Below are 14786 nucleotides of genomic sequence, written 5' to 3' on the forward strand. Positions count from 1 at the left end.
GAAGCTGATTAGTGAAGGTACCCAGAGTATACCTTCTTATAGCGAGATAGATGCCTCGCTATTCGTCATCCAAGTTCATTCAGCTGTTATGCTTAGTTTGTATAATGTACATTATACGCTAAGTGTTCTAATAGTTAGCATGTCTTGCTTGCTTTTCTTCATATGTAGCGAGGTTGGTGGCTCGCTTTGTATTAATGATGTCATCCTTGCGATCATATCTTCGTATAAGAAATGGTTTTCACGTCAATACGTTAATTAATAGTTTGCACATATGTGTCTTGCTTAAGACTTTACAGTCAACGAGTTATAGATACACTCTACTAGTTCAGCATTTAATGAGTTATTCCATTTTAATATCGTTTAATATAATTACTATTATATTTGTTGATTCTTATTCTCCCAAGTTGACACGTGTCCTTCTTTTGAAGTGCCAGCCAAATTTTGGGTATAACACTTGTCATATCACATGATTTTAATGTAAATAAAAGTGACAAACGCATTTATTATAAATATGAAAATAACATTTTCACTGTTATATGTTTATATGTGGATGACTTACTAATTTTTTGATCAAATATTCATGTTGTGAACAATTTGATATCTATGTTATGTGAAAATTTTGACATGAAAGTGTTGGGTTTTGTGCCCTAAATAAAATTCATTTCAATAATCAGATTTATAAATTAATAAAGATCAAAAATCATTTTATGTTGCATGGTTCCCATTATTTACTTCATGATTATATTTAATGTATAAACTCTATTAAGTCCAGAACATATAAAAATATGTATATATTTGTTCATGATTATAGTGTCTTCAGCATAGTGGAATATAATCATGATTATATGTTCAAAAGTTTAATTCCCATGATTTGTCAGTTCACTGAATTTAGACTGGCATGATAATCAACGATAAGGTATCTTACACCTTGGATAAGTGTTATGTCCTTTTCAGGGCATTGACAAAGTTTATCAGTATTGGATGTATGGAGTATACATTGGAAGGGACTGATATTGATCTTGGATAAGATATCAAAAACTTACTGTTATATCTTTCTAAGTCAATATCAATGGTTGATCTTAGCCTATGGATTTTAATCCTGATATAGTTAGGTTCAACTTAGTTGTATTATTTATGTTCTACAGGTTATTCGTGGAAGCTAACTTTTGAATCTGGCGGATAATTACATCTTGGGAATATGGTAGCTCAATTGAATGGGAGCGCTGATCATAGATATGGAATCTATAGCTTCTATAAGTATTTAGAAGTGAAACGATGATTTCATTCGAGCTTGGCTGAATAGAGATAAATGATTGAGATCTCATTTCAGTAATTATATTAGTTTACTGAAATATCATTTATAGGTAGCTAAGTGTTTTAAGGATAAAATACATTGAAGGGTAGAACGGTAAATTTATCCCTATTCAGTATAGATCATCTATAAAGGATCTTTGACTATTAGGATTGTAACAATAGATAATAATAACGTATCTACATCGTGGTACATATAGAGCGTTCTATATAACTGAGAGTGTTATTCAATTCCAAATCTATAGTGGCGCAAGGCAGAATTAATAAGTTGAGAATTTACTTGGTAAATTTTAGATCTACTTATTGAAAGCTCGGTTATATAGGCCCATGGTCCCCTCACTAGTTGAGATAATACTGCTTGCAGACATAGTCAATTGATTTTCATTAACACTACTACAAAATGGGCTATTCCCATCAGTTTATAACTATCATTTATACTATTTCCCAACGGTTCCTAAAACCGTTGGCTATGTGGGTGTCATAAAAATCTGGAACTTTAAATGACGGTTTATAACTGTTGGAAAAAGTTACTTTAAATGACGGTTAAAAACTGTTAGAAAAAATCACTTTAAATGACAGTTTATAACTGTTGGGAAAAACTTCCATCGGGTAGTAACTGATGGAAAACATCTCTTTAAATGACGGTTTATAACCATTGAGAAAACCCATTTTAAATGACAGTTTATAACTGTTGGAAAAAGCTTCACTCAGACTATAACTAACAAAATACACCACTTAAAATGACGGTTATAAACTGATGGACAATAAAAGGTAAGGGAGAAATTGCAAATGTTCATACAATTCTCTCCCTGCATTTTTATAATTTAAATTTCCAATATACAATAATGAAAAAATATAATAACATTAATAATATTTTTATAAAAGAAAATTCATACATTTGTTAAGTTAGATAATATATATTAAAAAAAACATTTATACATTGGTCAAGTTAGAGTGTATATCTCAAAAAAAACAATCATTCATGTCCACCTATGAATAACTATGTATGTTGCTCAATCGCTGAAAAAGCAAAGCTACACGCTCGTTGTACCATAAGCCATGAGTAGACGCCACAGTCGCAGGATTTATAAATGCATAAACACCGTTCAACTCATTTTTGTTTAGTTCACGCTGCATTACACTGGTAAACAATAAAAAATTAATAACAAAAACTGCAAAATATATATTAAATTAATTATCAACTATCATACCTGCACCATACAAACATTGGAACCAGAAATTTGTAATTGAAATAGAAAGACAGTAGCAGTAATAAAGTATGAGAAAGTTACATGAGAGAAAGTAAAGGGTAATTGCTTTAGAGATACAAGGGATTTTCAAAAAAAAATTAATATACAGATTCAAAATTACAGGGTAAAGCTAATTATAACAGAATTACCTAAGCTTTTTTTATTTTTTTTAAATTAAAAGAAATAGAGACAAAGATCAAATGTCTAGGACTAACCTACCCCTATGTTATTGAGATCCCTTGTTCATGGCAGAGGAAAACCTTGGTAACATAAATACTTGAGAAAGACCTTCACGCATAACAAAAACTCTATATTCCTAACAAAGCTATAAAAATTAACATACTAAAATTTAGATGTATATGTAAATACTAAATATGTAAAGAAAAAACAATATAAAATATTACATATATATATACAACATCTATTTATTTATATAATTAACTAGAAAACCTAATTAATCCCATAAAGATATGGGATGGATCTATATGATGATAATGATAGTGGAGAGAATACTGTATTCATCAAATCTGAGAAATGATGAGACTGTACCCAGAAATGATACTATTTATGGCAAAACTATATTAGTTTATATTAGTTTTTCAACACACACACACCCTTTTCCTCCTATAGCTAAATACTTTAATTAGAATTGAATCTCTACAGCTATAACAACATTAAAAATGACCTGAATACTGCTTAAAAGTTTTAAGAACAAATCATTTTTCCAACCAAGAGTAATTATCAAGTTAATAAATATACTTATTATATATACTCAGCAGTGGACTTCCAGAACAGTCAAAATGACACCTAAACTCATCTTAGTTCTCAAAGAGAACTAATACATATAAGGTTCAATAATATGAGTGTGATCCTCAACAAGAGTATGGAAATTGGTATTGTTCCTTCAACAATATTATCTCAAGAAGAAGACATTGCTGATGTTCCTCTTCCTCAGAATTTTACAGATCAAGAAAATGGTACTATTAATAAAGAGATTATCGTACTAGCAACCGCCGATTAAATAAAATGTACTAAACTCTCTTTCTCAAGAGATTTTTCTTCTTTTAATTCGTTTTTTCAAAATTGTGTACAAATAATACAATACATTAGGTTATGTTAGTGTTCCACCAACATTTGATTTCTAGGATTAATGATATGTTGCAATAGTAGAAGTTCTTTCGTTGCAATATAAACATCAGATAAAAATACGTAATGGCAAACCAAAATAATTTACACAACCATTTCTTAGGAAAAAGAATTTATCCTGATTTATAAGTAGAACACTAAATGTGTATACTTAACAAACATATAGTTAGCCTCTATATAAGAAAAAGGACTCTTGTCCTAATTACTCCAGAATAACTGATGTGGACAGAGGAGGTAATACAGATGATTTATAAGCCAAACGATTTTTATTTTCTTGATAGCAACCTACCAGTACACACACACCAGAAGAGCAGAGAGTGGAATTGTTTTACATTCTTGTATGGCAATAGGTTATATGAGAAAAAGTAGTTGAAAAGAATGGTAGCTCCTGACCTATTGTCTATGCATTCAAAATCATCATATGACCATAAATAAAACAAAACAAAAATTAGAACATAGATACGGAGGGAAGGAATTAGTGGTATAATGTATTCACAATGAATCATCAATTTGATAATTGCGAACTTTTCTCAGATTCACACAAGCCAAACGCCAAGAATATCAATGAATAAAATATAAATACAAATGCCTCATAGAGAAGATTAGTTAATCTACATAGTAATTTCAGACATATACTTATCTAAATGAATTTTTTAATCATCGGCCCCAAACAAAAGCAAAAAACGAAAGCAGCAAAAGAAGTGGGGGTTGGGAACGGAATATTGAAAATACATCATAAGAACGAGTACAAACAAAGAAGATACATCATAATATTATGCATCAATCAAAACAATCACAAATATGAAATGGCGATATATAATTCAACATTCTCAATCACAGTAAGTGTGAAAATGAGCATGAATTGCTCAGTTGAGTTCCTTCTAGACAATAGGTCAGGGGCGGCGTTAAGAGAGGCACATGGGGGAGCTAGGTTAGAAAATATAAGATGGATACTCATGTACTCACAATAGATTACAGATAAAATTGTACAGAGGCACAAATGTTCTTAAAAGTTTCTCTATTTTAGTTTTCAAAAATTGTTCACATAAATATTTTAACTTATGAATTGATAACAGCAGAAAGAAATATATATTGATGCAAAATAGCATGTTTGGTACCATTTTGAAGCAACATTGCTGATAAGAACTCAAAAAGGAGCTTCGACTTGGCTTCCCATGGCTTCAACTTGGGGAATCGTCGGGCAGAGTATCGTCGGGAGCTGAGAAGAAAGGAGATGCCGTCGGGAGAGTATCCTCATCTGAAATTTAGGGTTATTGTTGAGAGAGAGAGAGAGAGAGAGAAGATTTAGGGTTATTGGTTTGAAATTTTCAGCCTTGGGTCCAATATTCGAACCAGCGCCTGTCCCAAATTTTCATTTTCAGTCAAGAATATTGATTAGGTATAAAATGCATCTTTTCCCAACAGTTATTCACTGTTGGGAATACTAAGTATTCCCCACAATTATAAATCGTTGGGTATACTTAGTATTCCCAACAGTTAAAAACCGTTGGAATAAATTATTTTTTTTAAAAAAAAATTATTTAGTATTGCCAACGGTTATTCACCGTTAGAAATAACTATCCCAACAGTTATTTTGCTTCGGTGCTAAACCGATGGGAAAAACTTCCACTTACTTTTTCCAACGGTTTCTATAGTTGACCCTCTTTAAAACCGTTGGGAATAGCCCATTTTGTAGTAGTGTAATCAATTATAATTCTAAAATTAGACTGTGTCTTATTTATGAATTTTCACTAAGCAAGGGCTTAATTGGGAAGAAAAAGAGGTTTTGGGGTCAATTTATTAATTAAGAGACAATGTATGGTCTAATTAATAAATAACATAAATAATAATTTTATTTGATAATTAATTATAATTATTAAATAAATAATTTTGGCATTTATAGGATTGAATTGGAAAATATGGTATTATTGAAAAGAAGAATAAGTGGTTGAAATAAAGTGGCAAAAATCTAACTAGAGAATGGTCCATTATTGTGTACACCCATGAAGTGATTTTTAACCAATATTTTATTCTTTTTTAATCCATATAATTCAGCCCTAAGCCCTAGTTGAAACACTATAAAAGGAATATGATGCTCTCACTCATCCAACTAATGTCAACTTGACTATTCAACCAACCTAGATGAGAGAGTTCCTTCATTGGTGATTTCAGCCTCCTTCATTGTTCTTCCATATTCGAACGCATAGTGAATGAGTGCCATCCCCACACATAGCAAGTCAAGTACTCAATCATAGTGAGTAAGACGGTGGTAACCAAACCCGAAGGAGAGAAAGAGATTCAGGTTCAGATCTTGATAATGCTCTGCTATAGAAAGGAATCAAGGGCTAGAGATCTTGAACGGAAGGAGTCATAATATTCCGCTGCAATCAATGTAAGGTTTTCTTAAAACCTTTTGTGTTTATTTTCATTGTTTTAGAGAATTCATATTTAGGATGTTAATCAACATGCTTGTTAGTAAATCTAGATCTTGGTAAAATATTCCCAACAACATGATCATCTTCATCTTCTCTAGTGGTAAAAAAACCCTAAAAAAATTCTAAAAAATCTGTGAGTAGATTGACGATGGGTAAGAAAGCTATCGGTAAGAAAAATTTCAAAGATTATTCTCCTAGCCCTACATGTCCCATACCTTCAAAAAGAAAGCCAGTTGTTGTTTCCCTTGAAAAGAAAAAATCGAAACGTTCCAAGCGTAATATTGAAGATTTAGACTCTGATTTTTAACTTTAAGATGAATATTTCAAGTAGACAAAGTGATGAAGGTATTTTTGTTGTTTTTTTTAGTTTTTTTGGGTTTTTTTTTCATTGTTTAGTGCTAGTTATTTTTTTAGAGTGTTTTCACTATATTCTGCTGCAACCAATATAAGTGTTATACCTGAAATTCGGTTGGCACTTCAGAGAAGGACACGTGTCAACTTGGAAGAATATGAATCAACAAATATAATAGTAATTATATTAAAAGATGTTAAAATGGAATAACTCATTAAATGCTGAACTGGTAGAGTATATCTATAACTCGTTGACTGAAAAGTCTTGAGCGAGACAGAGATCTTGAACGAAAGGAGTCATTATATTCTGCTGTAACAAATATAAGTGTTATACCTGAAATTCGGCTGGCACTTCAGAGAAGAACACGTGTCAACTTGGAAGAATATGAATCAACAAATATAATAGTAATTATATTAAAAGATGTTAAAATGGAATAACTCATTAAATGCTGAACTGGTAGAGGATATCTATAACTCGTTGACCGAAAAGTCTTGAGCGAGACATAGATGTACAAACTATTAATTCACGTATTGACGAGAAAACCATTTCGTATATAAAGATATGATCACAAGATGACATCATTAATACAAAGCGAGGCACCAACCTCGCTACGTATGAAGAAATGTAAGCGAGACATGTTAACTGTAAGAACACTTAGCGTATAATATACATTAGACAAACTAAGCATAACAGTTGGATGAACTTGAATGACAAATAGCGAGGTATCCATCTCGTTATAAGAAGGCATACTCTTGGCACCTTCACTAATCAGCTTCAAACATATTTCAATGAGACTCACTGTTCTGTCGAGTCAGATCTCTCAGATAGAAGTTAACATTCAAATGATGTTGCCTGTTGAGGTTCATCTTGTCACCAAGAACTGCGATTGTCAGATGGAGCATTATGTCTTCAAGCACAAAAATGACGAGATTTACATTATCAACCTCGGAAAGATATGGGAAAAGCTCTAGCTCACTACTAGGGTTATTGTTGCTATATTTCCAGCGAGATGTCCCAAAGCGATGCGCTTTACAACGTATTTAATACACGTATGCATTGACCTGGTAAAAGTAGACCTATTATAGCTATGTGATTTTCAAATAATAGTCGCATTTAGTTTACGTGGGACGTAATCAAATCCTGTAATTTTAGTGGATTTTGTTGTAAGATATCAGTCCAATTTGTAATTAACTACACTCCTATGTAACTATAAATAGGAGCAGGTTACAATGAAAAACGGACGGAAAATCCTTAAGAGAAAAAGCCCTAGAATTGTATCAGAAATATCTAATAAGATAGACTCGTGGACTATGCAGAATTTTAACTACAAAACCACGTAAAAAAGCTTTGTGTTCTTATTTTTTTTCTTTACTGCTATCATTTTCTGTGCAAATCCTTCACAATTTAGGCTTTAATATAGTTAACAAAAATTTGCGTTAACAGTTTGGTACTTTCAATGAAAGCCTTCGTGAAAAAAGCTCAGAAAAGACCCTCCTGATATATATATATATAAAAAAACTTTCTTCATGGCTGACAACGGAGAAAACATTGATACTCCTCATGAAGAAACCACTCACCGTCTTCGAAAAGAGCCAATGGGCTCCCGGAGGCCTCCCAACTCACAATCTACATGGACCACTCGTTCCAGGAGGACCCAACCTGAGGGTGGTCCAAGTACACGGACCACACGTTCAAGGAGGACCTAGAATCCAGGAACAGGGTATGAAGAACCTGAAATGAACGTTGGTGGTGCCCAATTCAGGATTTTGTACAGAACCCTCAAACTTGCGAGGATTCTGTAGGAGACGGGATTTAGTTGAAACGGGGCAAGCCCGAGGTGGTTTATGAAGTCCTTAAAGTAGTCTCGCAGGGGGATTATAGCTCCAGCCCTGATGTGCTCAAGGCTCCAAGCGCCTATACTAGTTGAGCCACTTGTACTGGTCTTGCTACTGGTTCCCACAGAGGTTTCGTGAATAAGTCGCAATGGTGGGTAACAACTGAACTCGCTAGCTCGCACCGACCTAACTCGGCAGTCTCGCTTGTATTCAATACCACTAGTCCGCAGTGAATCACCTACATAACCTGCGATGGCTCGCACCTTTGACTCTATTAACTCTGCCTCAAAAGTGACGTTGGGGTCCTGGGGAGTCTTTGATTTACGTGGCTTAGAAGACATTATTTCAAAATCCAAGTCACCTGGTTCAAAAGCAATTGTGGCCTTGGGTAAAAACAGAGGCTCAGCTAAAGGAATAGAGGACACACTAGGAGGTTCAGGCCAAGCAGCATCTCACAAGAAACGGCGTTTGCCTTCTGTAATCTCTTGCAAGAAGCGCCTGTGGCGACTGGCAATATCATCTTGGTGGGTTCTCACTAAGTGTTCCCTAATTTTTGCATCAATTATCTCCAAATTGGATTTGGGTTTTGAAGTTTTGGGTTCGTACGGGATGGGAAGTTCAGTGGGATACTCTATTTCTAAATCTTCTAGACAATAAACTTATGAACTAGATTGAGACATTGGTTCAAGAAGAAAGCAATCCCAATTCCTGGAAGGAATTTATCAAACCAGCAGTTGGTAAATTGAAGAACCTCGAAAACCTATGTTCTATCTAAACCCTAACGATTACCCAGACACAATTCAGCCCTAAAAATTGCTAAAACCAAATGAGATGACAACGATGCTGACCAATAAATTGGTAATTAAACTCAGAAATGTAACATAACAAACTCGTAAGAAAATAAGGAGAAAAGTCACTTACTGTTTGAGGTTGGTTTTGGGGATAATGAACGGCTCTGCAACCTGTGAATTAACGAACAGCGTGAAGATCCCTCCGAATGCTTGAAATCGTAAATTAAATCGGATGAAACTCGTAGGAAAAATGTTAATGACAGAGAAAAGCTTGAGAAATTAGCAGAGTTTCTAAAATGGCAAAGGTAATGCAAAGATGGTTCCTTTTTCCATTTTATACTCTTGGGTTAATCTCCATTAGATCAGGGAGATAATTGATCCTACGTGTATAATTTGAAAAAGAAGTAGAAAAGATGGTCATTAAATGCTGATGTACCTCAAAACCACAAAACCGCCAAAATCAGAGGACATGCCTTTTTTCAAAAGGGATTATGACAAATATACCCTCTGTAATCATTTAAAAAGTACTTTTTATCAAAAAGAACTTTTTAAAGGGCAATTGTTATACTCAAAATTCGGGTGACACTTCAGAGAAGGACACATGTCAACTTGAGAGAATACAAATCAACAAATATAATAGTAATTATACTAAAAGATGTTAAAATAGAATAACTCATTAAATACTGAACTAGTAGAGTATATCTATAACTCGTTGGCTGAAAAGTCTTGAGCGAGACATAGATGTACAAACTATTAATTCACGTATTGACGAGAAAATTATTTCATATATGAAGATATGATCACAAGGATGACATCATTAATACAAAGCGAGTCACCAACCTCGCTATGTATGAAGAAAAGTAAGTGACACATGTTAACTGTTAGAACACTTAGTGTATAATATACATTATACAAACTAAGCATAATAGTTGGATCAACTTGAACGACGAATAGCGAGGTATCCATCTCGTTATAAGAAGGCATACTCCTGGCACCTTCACTAATCAGCTTCATACATCTTTCAGTGAGACTCACTATTCTGTCAAGTCAGATTTCTCAGATAGAAGTTGACATTCAAATGATGTTGACTGCTGAGGTTTATCTTGTCACCAAGAACTACGATTGATGGAGCATTATGTCTTCAAGCACAGAAACGACGAGATTTACATTATCAACCTCGGAAAGACATGTGAAAAGCTCTAGCTCGCTAACAGGGTTATTGTTGCTATGTTTTTAGCGAGATGTCCCAGAGCAATACACTTTACAATGTATTTAATACACATGCATTGACTCGGTAAAAGTAGACCAATCACAGCTTTGTGATTTTTAAATAATAACTGCATTTAGTTTACATGGGACGTAATCAAATCCCATAATTTTAGGAGATTATTGTTGTAAGATATTAGTCTGATTTGTAAATAACTGCCCTCTTATGTAACTATAAATAGGATCAGGTTACAATAAAAAAGGGACGGAAAATCCTTAAGAGAAAAAGCCCTAGAATTGTATCAAAAATATCTAATAAGATAGACTCGTGGACTATACAAAATTTTAACTGCAAAATCACGTAAAAAAGCTTTGTGTTCTTATTTTTTTCTTTAATGCTATTATTTTCTGTGTAAATCTTTCACGATTTAGGCTTTAATATAGTTAAAGAAAATCTGCGTTAACAAGAAATTTTAACTTAAATTTACAATACTTAAAATATTATAGATATTTTTAATTATATTTTTAAATTTATGAGTTTAACTTTGAATTAAAATAAAAAAAAAATATGTAGAAATTTTGTATAAAGAAATTTAAATTTAAATATTATAACTAGGAAACAAGCTGCGCTTTGCGTGCGACGGTTAAATAATTATATGAATATTAATTGAACAATAAAATTAGTATCAAATAATTTTAAATTTATTTTTATGTATATAGATTTTTAAAAGAATATATATGCTTATTAAAAAAATAATAAATCTATATAGAAAACTCTAAAGCATTAAAAAAATTATCATACAACTTTTTATATAAATAAAAAATTAGGTATTTTTTTTTTAAAAAAATATACATTATAGTGAAGAAATTAGAAACTAAATATTTCTTACACAAAATAGAGATCTAAAATTGAAAGAAGGTAATAAATATATAGAAAATTCATCATATAATTTTAAATCAACTATCTTCACTGTATCTCATTTGTAGTCACCACTGTATTTAAAAGTTGATGTTATCACCGTATCTCATTTGTAATCATTATTAATATTCTTTCTAATAAGTTTGCTTTGTACATAAAATAAATTAAACAATGATTGGTGACTTACTTTTTATTATGTGAGGGAAGAGAGGGTGATAAAAAAAAATTAAGTTTAGAATTTTGATATTTTTGGCATATTAGTTAATAATTTCTTTTGATAAATTATATTAGTTAATATTAACTATATCTCTCTCTGAAAAAAGAAATTATATTTAGATTAATTTTTTTAATACATATATATTTATTTATTAGTTGTTATATATAAATATATAGTTTTTTTTTAATTTTTAATTAATTAGTGATCTACAATTTAATAAAGCAGAATAAAAAATTAAAAAAATGAGAAAATTAAGAAGAGAATAGATATTTAAAAATTTTATTTTTTTAATTATTAATTAATTATCATAAATTTAAAAATTATAAATAGATAGTTTGATTTTGCTTTGTTAGTTATTATGTATGATTAGATATTTTTTAATTATTAATTATAAAATAGATAGTTTATTTTTTTCTTAAATTATTTACTAGGACTAGGAGTTTTTTTATTTTTACATTTCAAAGCATTTTTTTTTTTTTTGCATTTTTACGGAATTTCACACAGAAACCCCTATAGCAACTAACGAAACAACCTAGATCGCAACCAAAATCTACATACCAATCCACATAGAAACCACTCCAACAACCCAAACTGTAAATTTGAAAAAAAAAATAGCATATGAAGTAATTCTCCTATTTATTATTAAGGTATTATATATATCTAAAAAAATTAAACTTTGAAGATATATAAGTATGTAAATCGGAAAAAAAAATATTGTGTCCTATGTTGATATAATTTCTGTTAGTTAGATATTTTTGTTTTTATTATTATTATTATCTTAATTGGAGTTTTTTCTTTTTAAAAAAAAACAAGTAATAAAAAAAATAAAAATTTAGAGAATTAAGAAAAGAATGATAGAAATATTAAAGCAGGTCTATAATTAAGGAAGAATAAAAATTATGTATATATAATTAAAATAAATCATAATTATAATTTTATAATTAAAAGATAATATCAACCTAGGGGTTATAAATTATAAACTAAAGTTATCTTTTTCAAAAAAAAAAAATATATCTATTTATATAAAAAAATTTATATATATATAAAGTTTGATTTAAAATATCTTTTTGAGAAAAAAAATGCTAAAAATAATTATATAAAGAGCGATAGAAATATAATGAAAAATAGAGAGTATTACATGAGAATAAAAAAAAAGCTACAATAGTATTTTTTATCACTTTTCATGAATATATCATTAAAAAATCATTTTTTTTACATAAAATAATTCATACTAATGAGTAAATCATGAATAATTCAAAAATATCGATGGCGGTGAAGTTGTCGACATAAAAAAAAGTCTATATGTCTCCAAATTATGGAGAAATATTAAAAATCGAGGTCTTGATGCTATTTATTGATGTTTTCGTCGAGGTGTCATGCATACATCAAAAATTAATAGTTACTTAAACTTAAAGCAAATAAAAAAAAAAAGAGAAAAAAATAAATTGGATTAGAGATAGATTGAGAATTTTTATTAAAAAAACAAAAGAACAAAAAAAAAAAGATGAAGAACAACAAATGTGTGAGAGAGATGCATATAGAACAATATATAAATATATGTATAATATATATTTATAAGTTTAGAATTATATATGTTTTAAAAATTGGAGAAAATTTAAAGTTAGATATTTAATGTAATTGGTTTATTAAAATAATAGTAAAGTATAATTTATAGATTTATGCTCTAATAAAATATTAAAAATGAGAAAATTAAGGAGAGTAGAGAAAAATAATTTTAGAATAATTTTGGAGTGTCATGTCACCGCCTCATTTCTCTCATTTTATATATTGATGATTGATATTTTAAATTACATTATAATATTACAATATATAATAATATACTTAGTAAATAATGTAATGTTTTAATTTAAGAAAATTTGCGGCAAAAGTCCTCAAAAACTTAGGGTTGATGCAGATTAGTCCCCAACCTCAAAAATTGGCGTTTTGTAAGTCTGTTAGATCCCTTTTCTAACGGATCTGTTAAACCCAAATAAAGTGCCACGTGTCAATTTTTTATTGGTCCTAATAATAATTTTAATTAAAATAATTTAAAATAAAATAAAAAACTAAAAAATATATTTTAAAATTATAATTTTATTTTATTATATATATATTTTTTTTTTCTTGTTCATCTTCTTCAACCAGCCACAACGTTTGATCGGAGCACCACCACGACCCCAACCACATCCCGATGTCAGGATTCTCAGCCGACCCCAGCCAGCCCTAGCCACCCCCACTCCAGCCCTGTCAATTGGACACCAAAAACCAACCCATTTTGAAACAATTTTTTTTTAAAATAAAATAAAATAATAAAATTCAAAAACCCTAATTTTTACCACTCTCTGCCGAACTCATAGTTTTTTTTTTTTTAAATGTTGACAAAGGTTTGCAGATGACTTGGGTGGGATTAGATCGAAGGCTTCCTCTAGAGAGGGCGGCGATGATGGTGAAAACGAGCCTGGCAGAGAGAGAAATCGACGTTTCAAGGGGTGCTACATCTACTGCTGGTGCCCGTCTGGGTGTTACGATGCCAGAGATAACCAATCTGGCCTGGAGATCTGATGATCTCAGAGAATGTGGAGGGAAGAAGAGGCGAAGGAAGATGGCGTCTGTGGAGTTGAGGGTTGGGGGTTGGTGGTGCTAGCAGTGAGAAGAAGAAGACGAAGAAGAAGAAAAGAAAGAAAAAGAAAAAAGAAATTATTTTTAAATAATTTATTTATTTTTATTTTTTAAAATTAAAATAATAATTTAGACCAATAATATTGTGACACGTGGTAATTTTTAAAAAGTAAACGACTCAGTTAAAATTAAGACTAACGGACAAATAAAAAACATGACTTTGGGGACTATTACCGCTAATTTTTGAGGTTGGGGACTAATCTGCAACAATCTTAAGTTTTTGAGGACTTTTGCCGCAAATTTCTCTTTAATTTAAAGTATATAGTACATGATCAAGTGTATTGGGGTTTTATGATCAAGTGTATTAAATTTAGGGTAAACATCGGCATAAGTACTTAAGTTTTAAGTTTGTAAGTGGCATAATCTCAATGTTTATTTTTAGCGGCATAAGTACCCCGTGTTTGTAAAACTGTAAATTTTCTCTAATTTCGTCCGTACAAATCCTGTTATTTTCTTAAACAGGCCACATATAAGGTCTAAATTTTTGATCATTGGGTCTAGACAGAAACATGCAGTATCAGTTACTTCTAAATGTTCCTTTAATAAATTTAAAACGGAGTCTCTACTGATAAAACTGAAGAAAAATTACAGTTTTACAAACATTGGGTACTTATGCTGCTAAAAATAAATATTAGGTTTATCCCG

General features: G+C 30.8%; 1 long non-coding RNA gene across 1 annotated transcript; it reads right to left on the reverse strand.

Moving 5' to 3' along the window:
- Positions 1-2149: 2149 nt before the first annotated feature.
- LOC115724812 (uncharacterized) lies at positions 2150-5133 on the reverse strand. The gene is made up of 2 exons (XR_004013285.2): positions 4826-5133; positions 2150-2452 (listed from the first exon to the last, which is right to left on the reverse strand). It is a non-coding gene; the product is annotated as an uncharacterized LOC115724812 (long non-coding RNA).
- Between the last annotated feature and the right edge of the window lie 9653 nt (positions 5134-14786).

This window comes from Cannabis sativa, chromosome 6 (genome assembly GCF_029168945.1).
Source record: "Cannabis sativa cultivar Pink pepper isolate KNU-18-1 chromosome 6, ASM2916894v1, whole genome shotgun sequence".
In the NCBI taxonomy this organism is placed as follows: Eukaryota; Viridiplantae; Streptophyta; class Magnoliopsida; order Rosales; family Cannabaceae; genus Cannabis; species Cannabis sativa.